The following is a 13,143-nucleotide window of genomic DNA, read 5'->3' as shown; positions in this document are numbered from 1 at the left end:
TGATTTTGATTTACAAAGTCACTGTATCTTGACCCCCACCAACATACCCATAACCCTCTACTACTGTCCACATATTACTTCTCTTTCCTCTCATTACTGCTTGGTAATGCTGAATTTTGTGATTAGTGGCCAGAGTCTTGTAGCTTCTGTGGTGTCATAGTCTATCAGATTTGGGCAAAGACAGCATATTTTGGCCATGTGTTCCCAATAAAGCTGTTTAGAATCTGATTTTCATAGCTAAGGGAGGATTTTTGCGTTTGCCACTGCTGGTTTGGGAATGGCTGCCCTGAGCCAGGGCCTCAGGAGTGGTGCTCACCTTTGGGGTATCTTCTACAAAGTGGGGTATCTGGGGTGACAGATTTCCAATTGCTTTCTTGGGAGTAAGTGCCTCTTGCTGTGGCCATACTCTGTGCTGGGTACTTTTAGGTCCTGGTTTCTTTCTGACACAATAGGCACAGGCACAAAACTGTACCTTTGGAGGTCCCTTTTTAGTGTCCTCTAACTTAGATTGAGGACGAAGTTTGGTGCACCTATTTGGGGGATCTTTCTTGGATTCCTTTCTGGCTGTGGTGGAAGATGGTTTGACAGCAAGAGCCTGACCTATGGGTCAAAGTTTCTTAGTTTGTCAGGGCAGGGCAAGGCTGTGTCTGTCAGGCAGGCCCAGGCCCAAGGAGGCTGTCGGGTTGTGATTATAATGAGCAGGGCTGACCTCAGTCAAGGCTGATGCCAGACTAAGCCCTGAGTGGTGGAACCATCTTTTATTTGGTTTATCAAGTCTCAAGACTTCACAATTCATGAGTTACAGTATAAAACTAGATTCTTTGGAAACCGTAACTACTCAGCACTTTGGCACAAATCTATCTGGGAGGGGGGGAGCAGCTTGAGCTTTGAAATGAGCCAGTCAGAGGAAGCAGAGACAGCCACCCTATGGGGCGTGACTCACTTCAGAAATGGTCGCTCTCTGCTAAAGCTGGGGTAGCTCCCTTTTGGGTTCAATATGACCCAAGTCTTCTTTGCACTTAGAAAGTTCCAGTATAAAACCAATATCCTGTAAGTCCTTCGCCTTCAGCACTCTGCCTCCTTAGATTGGTATTTTCTGTCCACTATGAACTTGCAAGGCGATAGTGCAGCGGGTAGGGCATTTGCCTTGCACATGGCTGATCCGGGTTCGATTCCTCCACCCCTCTCGGAGAGCCCAGCAAGCTACCGAGAGTATCCTGCCCACATGGCAGAGCCTGGCAAGCTACCATGGCATATTCGATATGCCAAATACAGTAACTGCAAGTCTCACAATGGAGACGTTACTGGTGCCTGCTCGAGCAATTTGATGAGCAACAGATGACAGTGACAGAGACAGTGATGAACTTGCCAGACTTGCTGACCCCATTTCTTGTTCAGTTTCTGCTTCTCCCCTCCCTCGAGTTCACTCGCCCTGCCCTCCAGACACACACACACACACACACACACACACACACACACACACACACACACACACACACACACACACACACCCTGGGAAAATGTTCCTTAGCTGTGAACTTGTCCAAAATTCTTTGTTCTGCAGATTTGAATCTCTTGGGTGATGGCAGTTTTCGTTGATAAATTTTCTCATACCTGGGGGATGCCTTGCTTCTCTTGGTTGTGACGCATTCTTTACTTTGAGACTACAGTACTCCTCATAGAACTGCTCCAATTAGGCCTTTTTGGCCCCCTCTTTCCCTAACACCACCATTCTTAAAGTTCAGTGCTTTTGCTTCCAGCTATGAATTGTCTGCCCTAACTTCCTCCCTCTCTATGCCTTTCCTCCCTCACTTCTTCCTTCCTTCTTCTGTCAGCTGCTTTCTCCCTTCTATAGAGTGTCAGTGGCTCTACACTGCCTCATAAAAAGCAGTCACCCTTCCCTTGTCCTTGGAAGTCCACACTCAGGGTCTGAGGTTCAAGAATGGGTGTTGAGATCCTCCAGTCACACACATTTTTTAGAACCTTCCCAAAGACTATTTTCTCCCTAAGAACTCAGTGCCAGTTTTTAATATTTTTCTCACCTCATTGCCTGTACTTTTCTGTATTTTCTATTAGATAGTGAAATTAAGGTCAAACAAATTATTCTGTCAAGTACCCAAGTACAAAAGAAATAAAGTCAGGGAGGCCTTAGAGCTTTCTTCCATAAAAATTAATACTTGCAGTACCTGAAAATGTCCATTTCTCTTTTATTGCACCAAATTGAATGTTTTTTATCTTCTGAGTCTTTCTTAATTTGGTAGAGGGAAAATGGTATTTTTCTTTAAATTACCTTTTCAAATCACTTATCTGTATTTTTAAAAGCATTTTTACACAATTAGCTGATTCTTTTCATTTGAATGATGCACGATGTTAAACACCAGGACATTTGCTCTTTCTTGACCCCTCCAAATATCTCTGGGAGTCATTTCATGAACATTCTATTACGTCAATTCTAAGATGTATGTTTTTCACATTTGGTATCTTACAGTAAATGGTGTGTAATTGACACTACATTTATTGAGTTTGTCATTTTAAATACATTTAAAAATATTATGCTATAGTTTGAGATAGAGATAAAGAGAACTTGTGTACAGAGAAATGGATGGAAACAAAACAGTAGGGCATAAATTTTATATTGATGAGGAAAGTATTCACTGTTGGAAAAATAACTAGTTTCATTTATTTAGAAAACAACTGTTAATAATTGCTTTAAGGAACTGAAGACAGAAGAATTCATAGAACCTCCCACCCACTGTTCTTCTGGGAGCCCCAGAAGCCACAGCCACTTCTTATAGATGCCACCATGTCAACTTACCCACTGGCCTCTCTTCATATTCACTAACCAAATCTCTGAGGAGATGCAAGCCAAACAGCTGAAATTCATGGACGCAATGGTACCCCCTCCCAATAAAAAATCTCTGGGCACTTTTGAGTGGGGGGTTGGGGGTTGGACTGAAAGCCCTACCCTGCCAAAGCCTTGGCACACACATGTCACTGCTGCCACCATGCCAACAGCCTATAGCCTAACTTCAGTGCTTCAGTAAGAATCTCTGCAGAAGATGGCAGCAGTGGCGGGCACCAGAGCTGGCAGATTGGCGGCAGCTCTCAGCGCTTTGAAAAGCTGACCGGTGGGGTCATAACATTTCTGTGTGAATGAATGTCAGTACCCTTTAATTCTTCTATCTTTAATTCTTCTTGGTCAAAAAGAGTGCCTCAGGCTGAAGTGATAGTACAGCAGGTAGAGCGTTTGCCTTGCACGCAGCCTAACTGGTTTGGATTCCCAGCAACCCACATGGTCCCCTGAGCACTGCCAGGAGAAATTCCTGAATACAAAGCCAGAAGTAAACCCTGTGCATCACCGGGTATGACCCCAAAAAAGCAAAAAAAAAAAAAGTGCCTCTAAGTGAAAAATCTCAGTGTTCAGAGTGGGGCATATGAAGAAGACAACACTGGCACCAGATGCACAATGTTAAACGCTGACAGAGCTATCGGCTGTAGTCTGCCAAGGTGGCAGGATTTTGGCATGAATTACTAGTGCTCTTTGGGTCCATCCTGGCACCTTTGCAGCAGAGTGTGGGTCCTGGAATTGAGGGGGTGCCTCAGGTTCCCACCATTGGGGTGGTGGGGGTGCAAACTCAGGAGGCCTCGGCACCTGAAGACAGGATCGAGTGGCCTTTGGTCAGGATTTTTTTTCCTTTTTGGGCCACACACAGAGATGCACAACGGTTACTCCTGGCTCTGCACTCAGGAATTACCCCTGGCAGTGCTTGGAGAACCATAAGGATCATTGTCAAACCCGGGTCGGCCGCATGCAAGGCAAACTCCCTACCTGCTGTGCTATCGCTCCAGCCCCTCTTTAGTCAGGTTTTGTTGGGTGGATGGTTGTGGCTTTCCCTGAGTGACTGAACGGCAAACAGTAACTCCTCTGGCCTCAGTCCTTGTCCTGGCCAGGGCCAGTGCTGCTGTGACCACTGGGACCTAGTGTCAGCCTGGTCTAATGGGGCAACAGCATCAGCAGCCTGATGGTGCCCTCCAGCTTCCTGATGCCCTGGATTCGCCATTGTGCCTTTAGCTGGACTCTCATAACTCCAAACCAAGTTTTCTGGGAAATTAAGCTGCCAAAATTTAGGTATACAGGAGCCACGCCCACACACCACCTCTGACTCCGCCATTCAAGCCCATTGACCATGGCTTTTTACCAAAGAAACTTATAAATAAAACTCGAAAGAGATCAAAAGCCACAGGAAATCTTGGACCTGCACATGGCTTAATAACCCAGGGCACATTGGGCAGGGGTGGGTTAACCCAGTGTACGTTCAAACAGAACCGCTTGCCCCCACAAGCCAAAATCACCATCATGCCCTGGGCCAGACTCCACCGTCTTGGGACAGACCTCACTGAGATATTAATTTGCTGAAAATTTGGGTATGTTGGGTTCTGTGACTGAAATCTCCAGCTTTCTTGGAATTGGAATTGGCTACCTCCTCTCCCCCACCTCCCTGTACTCCTGGAGCCCCAGCAGTCACATCCACACCCCAAAGCTGCCACTCAGTTAAAAAAGCTTCTCCAGCTGTACCTTCCCAATAAAAATAGTGAATTCCCTGAGGAAACATGATGAATACCTAGTAACTGTATTGCAAACCATAATGTACAAAAGGAGATATATATATGCATATGTGTATATATATATATATATATATAGAGAGAGAGAGAGAGAGAGAGAGAGGAGAGAAGTTACTGCCATGAAGGCAGGTTGGGGGAATGGTAGGATGGTAGGTGTTTAGGTGTTGGAGGGTGGTGGGATGGTGAGAGGGGGAAAACTGGGGACTTTGAAGGTGGGAAATTTACACTGGCAGAGGGATGGGTGTTGGAACATTGTAAAAACAAAACCAAGTTATGAGTAGCTTTATAATGGTCTATTATATGGTAACTTAACTAAAAAGAAAAAAAAGAACTTCCAGGTGTGGCTCAAAAGCAAAAAATAAAAAAAATCTTTGCAGACTCACCTCAGTTTTATAGATCCTGAAGTTTGTGGACCACACTGCCATGTCACCTCCAAATCTCACAGTAATGAAATTACAGTAGGAGCACACAAAATTAGATAAAGTAGCATAGAAGCCAACAAAACTCAACAAAAACAGAAGGCTCAACTGGTGGTGAACAGCTTATTAAATTCTCAAAGACTTAACAACCCCATGGTTAGATAAAACAACTCTCACAAATTTTCTTTTGCTCAAGTATTTTTGATAATTCCTTCAACCACTTGGTTGTAGGCAATAATATGAAACAAACTATTGTATGGCTGCTATAAGGGCAGGCTTGGAAAAGTGGTTGGGAAAATGGGGATAATGGTGGAGGGAAGGTCACACCGACAGTGGAACTGGTGTAGGAACATGAAAAGCCTGTAACAACTGTATTATGAACAGCTTTGTAAATCCTGTGTTTAACTAAAGTTAAAAAGAATGATTATAATTAGATTATTAACTTATAAATGCTGATTTGTATAAAATCAGCAATATTTATCACATTAGCACTTATTTTCTCTGCTTAAGAAATCTAGAAGACATTCAGGTCACTTTCAACTTTGTCTAATTGTTATCTTCCGTTATTTCTTATAATAACTATATCATCATGATTATGTCCACATTACAACTGAAAAATAATCATAACATATACAGAATGCTATATAATTCTAAAGTAAACAATGAAATAACAACATCCATATTTATTATGTTTATTATGTCTATGTTAAAGTTGAAAAAAGAATCAAAGCTCAGAAACAATAAAGCAATTTGCCTAAGATCACAAGGCACTTGGGAAACAGACGGTGAGTCTTGTGGTTTTTATTCTGAAAAAATTTGAAAACTGCTTTTTCGAGTCTGAAAATATGCCAGTTCAATAAATAATTTCTCTGGACCTTATAAGAAAAGGGTTAATGCTCCAGATTAATTCCATAACCTTATGACCCAGTTGAAAAGGAACTTAGTTGCATTGGTTTATGAAAACAGAGTTTCAACTCAAATTGATGACAATCAAAATAAGAGAAAATCTAGAGACTGGGCAACTTCTTTTCTTTTTTTTTTTTTTTTGCTTTTTGGGTCACACCCAGCAATGCTCAGGGGTTAGTCCTGGTTCTGCACTCAGGAATTACTCCTGATTGTGATTGGGGAATCATATGGGATGCCAGTGATCAAACTTGGGCCACCGTGTGCAAGGTAAACGCCCTACCTGCTGCCTGAGACAGGGCAACTTCTAAGGTGAATTCATTCAGTGGCTCAATGGCACCATCAGAGACTCAGACACATAAGGTATGTAAGAACTAGTCACATAAGGTATAATTATCATACACAATAGCACACAGAGAAGCGAAGATAGAATATCTTCCTGGGTTCTTGCTTAGGGAAAAGCACTTTTCCTTCCAGGTTCCTCATCAAGACTTCTCTTTGACCTTATCACTCAGATAAAGGAAACAGGATCATCTCTGGCCAATATAGTATAACCTGGAATTGTAAGTTGGTTGTTTTCTCCTGACTCACATCCAAACTTTTTAATGTTCAAAAGAAATTATTCATAAATCCTGTTTGTCTAAGAAAGACTTATCTAGGAATTATGCTGCTAGAAGATACTTTTATAAGTGACATGTACGCAATTACTCATTCAGTATTTTGTTTTAACCCATAGTTAGACAATCAGACTTATCCAATTTAGTTTTTATAATCAATACTCAATTATAAAATCACATAACATCTCCTTCAGAATTTATCTTTTATAATTGTGATGACCTTGTTCAGAGCAGCCTCCTTAAGAAAAGTCTTTACTGTTTTTCTGCATTTTTGTTTTTCATTAATGCACTTTTTTAAAAGAAATGACTGTATCACTGTCATCCCATTGTTCATAGATTTGCTCAAGCGGGCACCAGTAATGTCTCCATTGTGAGACTTGTTGTTACTGTTTTTGGCATATCGAATACGCCACGGGTATCTGTGTGGGAGGTATACCCTCGGTAGCTTGCCAGGCAATCCGAGAGGGGCAGAGGAATCAAACCCGGGTGGGCTGTGCTATCGCTCCAGCCCTTAAAAAAATACTTGGGGGAAAGCACAGCGGGTAGGGACTTTACCTTGCACGTGGCCGACCTTGCTTCGCCTCTCTCAGAGAGCCTGGCAAGCTACTGAGAGTATCACGCCCGCACGGCAGAGCCTGGCAAGCTATCCGTGGCATATTCGATATGCCAAAAACAGCAACAACAAGTCTCACAATGGAGATGTTACTAGTGCCCGCTCCAGCAGATCGATGAGCAATGGGATGACAGTGATACAGTGAAGCTCCAGGTACTTGCACTTATTATGACAGTGAAAGGGCAGAAAAGAGCAAAAAGTTGGATTTGTAGAACAAGGGAAAAAACTAAGAGGACCTTGCTTAGTTGGTTGATAACTGAATGACAAAATCATAAGTGGCAGTTGCACTATTTGAGCTGAAGTGATATCATGAGCAGGTTACAGAAAAGTCCTTGTAGTCTTTCAGAAGCCATTTAACAAGGAGCAATAAGAGTGGAGTTGGACTATGACAGGATAATAGATTTCTCTGCCAGGAAAAAAAAAGTATATGCAGTCATTATTCCAAAGAACAAAGAATGAGAAGAAGGGTTTAAAACTGTAACTTCCGTCTGAAAATAATTTGTAAATAAAATGCACTCATCCTTAAATAAAAACCATATCTTCTATTACCCATTAAATATAATGGGCTCTAACTCTAACTCTGAAAAATACAGCAATTTCAAAAATACAAAGACTATATTTGTGAGTAAGTACTGCATCATTTTCAGACTAAATGCCGGAAACTGGTCAAGTGGAAAGCAGCATAATAGTATTTCAGATGATAAGAGAATATTCACAAAACTCCATGAAAGTGAACTTCATGGCGTAGTACTCTTGTTCTGTTTTTTAAAGTGAGGCCTAGGCAACTCAGAGAAGGGATCACCAACTATAATGTAGTCGAAGGCCATATGGGGGAAGGGAGTTGCGGGCTGAATGAGGGCTAGAGACTGAGCACAGTGGCCACTCAACACCTTTATTGCAAACCACAACAGCTAATTAGAGAGAGAGAACAGAAGGGAATGCCCTGCCACAGTGGCAGGGTGGGGTGGGGGGAGATGGGATCGGGGAGGGTGGGAGGGATGCTGGGTTTACTGGTGGTGGAGAATGGGCACTGGTGAAGGGATGGGTTCCCGAACTTTGTATGAGGGAAGCATAAGCACAAAAGTGTATAAATCTGTAAATGTGCCCTCAGGGTGATTCACGAATTAAAAATAAATAAATTAATTTAAAAAAAATAAAAAATAAAGTGAGGCCTAGGCCTAGAAGAACAACACAACAGAGAAAAGGGAAAGAATGCAGTAGACAAATCTCAGAAGACCAAATAAAAAGGATAGCAAACTTATGCAAAGGTATTCAACCTCTGAGATATAGAAAAACAAAAGGAAAGGGAATAATACCAACATTCACTATAATGCTGGTAAAGCCCTGATTGCAAGTATAGGGGAGGACACCTTTGCATGGTGGTGGAAGTGTAAATTGGTACGTGTTTGGTGATTTACAGTAACACTGTAACACTGTCATCCCGTTGTTCATCTATTTGCTGGAGTGGGCACCAGTAACATCTCCATTGTGAGACTTGTTGTTACTGTTTTTGGCATATTGAATACGCCACGGGTAGCTTGCCAGGCTCTGCTGTGCGGATGAGATACTCTCAGTATCTCGCCTGACTCTCTGAGAGGGATGGAGAATTTGAACCTGGGTCGGCTGCATGCAAGGCAAACACCCTACCTGCTGTACTATTGCTCCAGTCCAGTACATACCTTTTATTTTCATTTCCTGTCTTCACCTCACCTTGTCTTCTTCCAGACTATATCACTTAGTATAGTCTCTCAGGTGGGGTTCACATAGGTACAAACTGACTCTTCTTGTCCCACTCCAAAGCTTCTTGGATTGACACCACAATTCAGGACTTCACAGGGTCGTGCACATAGGCCTAAATTTGTCCAGACTTACGTTGCTGGGGTGGGAGGCGGGGCGGTGAACATTCCATTCCACGAGATCAATCTCTAATCAGTGGGGGACAGATCTATTCAACAAATGCATATTCCTCTATCACTCTTTCTCTAACTGACTCAGCCTAAATGGATGGACCTGGTGTGAATTTCTTGTGGGCAGCCAATTAAATAAGGCATGTATCTGAGCAGGGGCATTACTCCATCCTTCTTCACTTTACTCCTTTCTCTCATTTCTGCTACCTGGATTTATCTAAGTTCTAACACATAAACCTCTACTTCTAGCTCTGAAGAAACCTGGCAAAGTTTAGCTCACTTTAGAGTGCCTAAATCTAGCTTGGTAACTTCACTTTCCTGAATCTCTTTGTGGTTAAACTTATTAAAGTATAATAAAATTAAGCTTATCAAAATAAATAAAATTATACCCATTAAAATGCAATGAAATTAAGATACAAATGTACAGAATTTTTTCCTGACATATGCCCTGTAGTATACAGAGAGGATTGTCCTGTCCAGTGAGTCTAGTGACTAAATAAAGAGGAGCCTGTTATGGCAGAGGGAATACAGAAAACATATATGTATATAGGTATATGTAATTGCTTATTTAATGAATATGATTGAAAAATTCTGAAAATTATTTAATGTATATGCTTGAGAGCCCCTAGCTCCTAGTAATGATCATCTTACAAGATAATCCTACAGAATGTACAATAAGGATGAGGTCACATAATTTCTTTTAAAATTTTTATAGTGATACTACAAATCCAACCCAACAAAGATATTTTTGAAGACCAGTTTTTAATATTTTTAAAGTAAAAATATTCCATAAATATATAATAACTCAAATATAGAATGTGAAGTTTGTTTTCTTTCCCAATTTATATTTTTCAATGCTGTGCATCTAAGAATTTGTTAACTTGTCTGGAGATGACTCATCAGTTTTCCCTTTCTCATCATCAAACCCAGAAAAATGAAACTCGCCTGAGTCCCATTCCTTTTAGCTACTAAGTTATGGGTGCTTACAAAGTTGGTATTTCCATCTAGTAAGACAAATCTCATCATTTGTTAGATGAAGAAACTGAAGCTTCAAATGATACATGATTTGCTCTGAGGGCATTGTTACAGGGCTGGGTCTAAAATTCAGGTGTCCTCATTCTTTTCTTTTTACATTAAATGGTAATCCAAAAAAGCAATTAATTTATGATATAGGCTGATATTGTGTGACTCAATTTTTTATTCCCCTCCAGGTAGCAGAATTCCTTGATCTACTTCAAAAGCATACATCTTCAAAGGGAATTGAGGGAGCAGATAAAATGAAAGAATGCCATTAGGAGATATTTGGGGATGAAGTCTTATGCTATTCCATAAGCCACATCTCCTATGAGTCTTGGTGTGAGCATCACCAAGACTCTTGGTAGCATGCTCTAAGCATCACACCGGAGCTGAGTGATGGCAGATGCTTTGATATGACTGCAGCGTTTTCCCTCTGCTATCAGTCTTGCATTGGCTGTTATAATCGTCAAAACAGACCTAAACTCATGAGGACCTATGCAAATGCATACAATTCAGGGGAGCTGACATCAGGTTCTCTTTGATACCTTTTCTTTGATTTTTCTAACCTTTATTGATACCATTTATGTTATTTCTCCTTTTGGATTATGTCTTTCTAAACATCTGTGTTATAATTGGCACTGGAACTCCCCGATTGTGTGTGACAGAAAGAACTTAAAGAAAATTATGCATTGCACTGGTCTAGCCTAGGGCACACAAATCAAAGCCTCCACCGCAGACAAGACATAGTAAAATTGAAAGTAGCTACACTTTATATGGAAATTAGCTGCTCCTAGAATGCAATATCATTAAGCATATATCAAAACCAAAGACAATGAACATATGAAATCCATTTCTGCACTTAGAAATTCTCCCATCCCCCTTTCCTGAGATAGGACAATTTTCACTGTATTATATTGCATCAAAACTTTTATTTATTTTTTTAAAATTTACTTTGTTCTTTTTTTCTTTAATCACCGTGAGACACAGTTACAAAGCATTCCTATTTGAGTTTCAGTCATACAATGATCGAACATCCAACCCTCCAACAGTACACATCTTCCACCACCAAGGTCCCTAGTATCTTCCTCCCCCAATCCCACCCTCCCCCTGCCTCTATGACAAGCAATCTCCCCTATACTCTCTCTGTATTGCTTGTTACAAATAGCATAAGATGTTGCACGGCCGCAAAAGCAGCTGCATGCTCCTGGAATTCTAAAATTTTAGCTAATTAGAGTCTGGAGAGAGACTGGCCCATCCCTATCCCTTGAGGCCTGGGGTTTCTGTCATTGAACCCATGTACCTGCACTTCTCATTGGGTTCTGGAAGTTGGCGACTGCCAGGGTTTTTAGGGGACAGATGGAGCGATGGCACCTGCCTCCATCTGAGGCACCCCAGTGAAGACGGCCTGACTTAAAGTCCGGAGGCATCTCTGCAGCAAGATGCTCAGTTCAGAGATTCTTTTGCATGTCTTTGGATCATGGCCCTTGTTTCCATCTTTTCCAGAGAAATAAATTATTGGCATATGCCCTGCAGTGCACACCCGCTCTCCCGCATTGCGCTGCGCTGCTGCCTCTAACTGGGCTTTTGATCTCTTTCGAGATTTATGTGTCTCTGAAATAAGGCCAATAAATGAGCTTGTTTAGCTGAACTGCAGGTGGTTTGTGGGAGTGGCTCCCACATACCTAACTTTTGGCCTTTAATTTCTTGGTAAACTTGGCCCTGAGTTGTTGGGTTTTGGCCAAAGGCACAGCAGCAATTTTTGAGTATCAGGAAGCCTGAAGGCTGATGCACTTGCCCCACAGGTACAGGCTGACCTGTTGGCGGCACCATCAAAACTTCTAAAGTTTATTTTCTGAACACAAACATATGACTAGTTGGTATAGTTCAGAAAAATTGGAGATTTTCCTTCATCATTTTTTCTTTAACTAATATTTTATGACAACTTTAAAATTTATCAGAACCTGATGCAGTAATTTGAAAACATTGTGTTCTGAATGCTTTTTGCTGATATAATCAAGAAAAAATGAAAAGTATGTTTTTCCTCTAGAGCAGACATATGCAAATGAAGTCTTTATCTTTCTCCTGATTGCTTCTTATTTTATAATTACAAAAGAAAATTCTAAAATAAGGTAATACCTAATTTTAAAAATAAAGCTAAAGAGAAATTATTTTGTGAGTGTAGCTATCCTGATCACAGATCAGAATCCACCTAAAGTTTTTTATGTACAGCTGCATTATGTTATATCTTTATGTAGAAAAGAGAAAAGAGAAGTGTTGGGGATTTGATACCTTCCTTATAGATGGCCACAGGTCATAAGGATTGCCCATCTTCAAAACTGTTGGTTTAAATGAGAGAAGAATCTCACTTTTATTTCATTCCTTTTCTGTAACTTCTGTTGGTTTATGTCTCCTAACATAATGCTTTAAAAGACCACTTTCTTCCCTCTACTTATAACTGTGTTCTCATTCATTCCTATAGGACTTCAAAAGTCTTCTATAGTTGATGTATACACACTATTGCTCATTTTATCTTAGCTATTCTTTTTATTTATTTTTTGGCTTTTTGGGTCACACCCAGTGATGCTCAGGGGTTACTCTTGACTTTGCACTCAGAAATTACTTTAGGCAGTGCTTGGCATACCATATGGGATGCCAGGGATCAAACCCGAAGGCAAGGCATAACGCCCTACCCACTGCTATATTGCTCTGGTCGCCTCTATTCATTGTTCTTCTTGGAATGTCTTAATAAATAGACCCTTTGATTGTGGTCATATTCTTTTCTTTTTTAAATTGAATCACAGTGAGAACAGTTACAAAGCTTTCCAGTTTAAGTCTCGGTCCTAAAATTATCAAACACCCATCCCCTCACCAGTGCACATTTTCCACCATCAAAAACCCCAGTATACCCCCAAACCCACCCCTCCCCCTGCCTGTGTGACAGATGATTTCCACTTTACTCTCTCTCCACTTTGATCACATTCAATATTTCGACAAAAGATCCACCATTATTATTTGGAATTTCCCCCAACAATCAGACCTGCTGA

General features: G+C 41.1%; 1 pseudogene; it reads right to left on the bottom strand.

Moving 5' to 3' along the window:
• The window catches only part of LOC101544773 (NEDD4-binding protein 2-like), a 47,146-nt pseudogene extending 35,620 nt beyond the window's left edge, over window positions 1–11,526 (bottom strand).
• Between the last annotated feature and the right edge of the window lie 1,617 nt (window positions 11,527–13,143).

This window comes from Sorex araneus, chromosome 4 (assembly GCF_027595985.1).
Source record: "Sorex araneus isolate mSorAra2 chromosome 4, mSorAra2.pri, whole genome shotgun sequence".
NCBI lineage: Eukaryota > Metazoa > Chordata > Mammalia > Eulipotyphla > Soricidae > Sorex > Sorex araneus.
The sequence above is the reverse complement of the archived record's forward strand: the minus strand, read 5'-3'. Positions and strand labels throughout refer to the sequence as shown.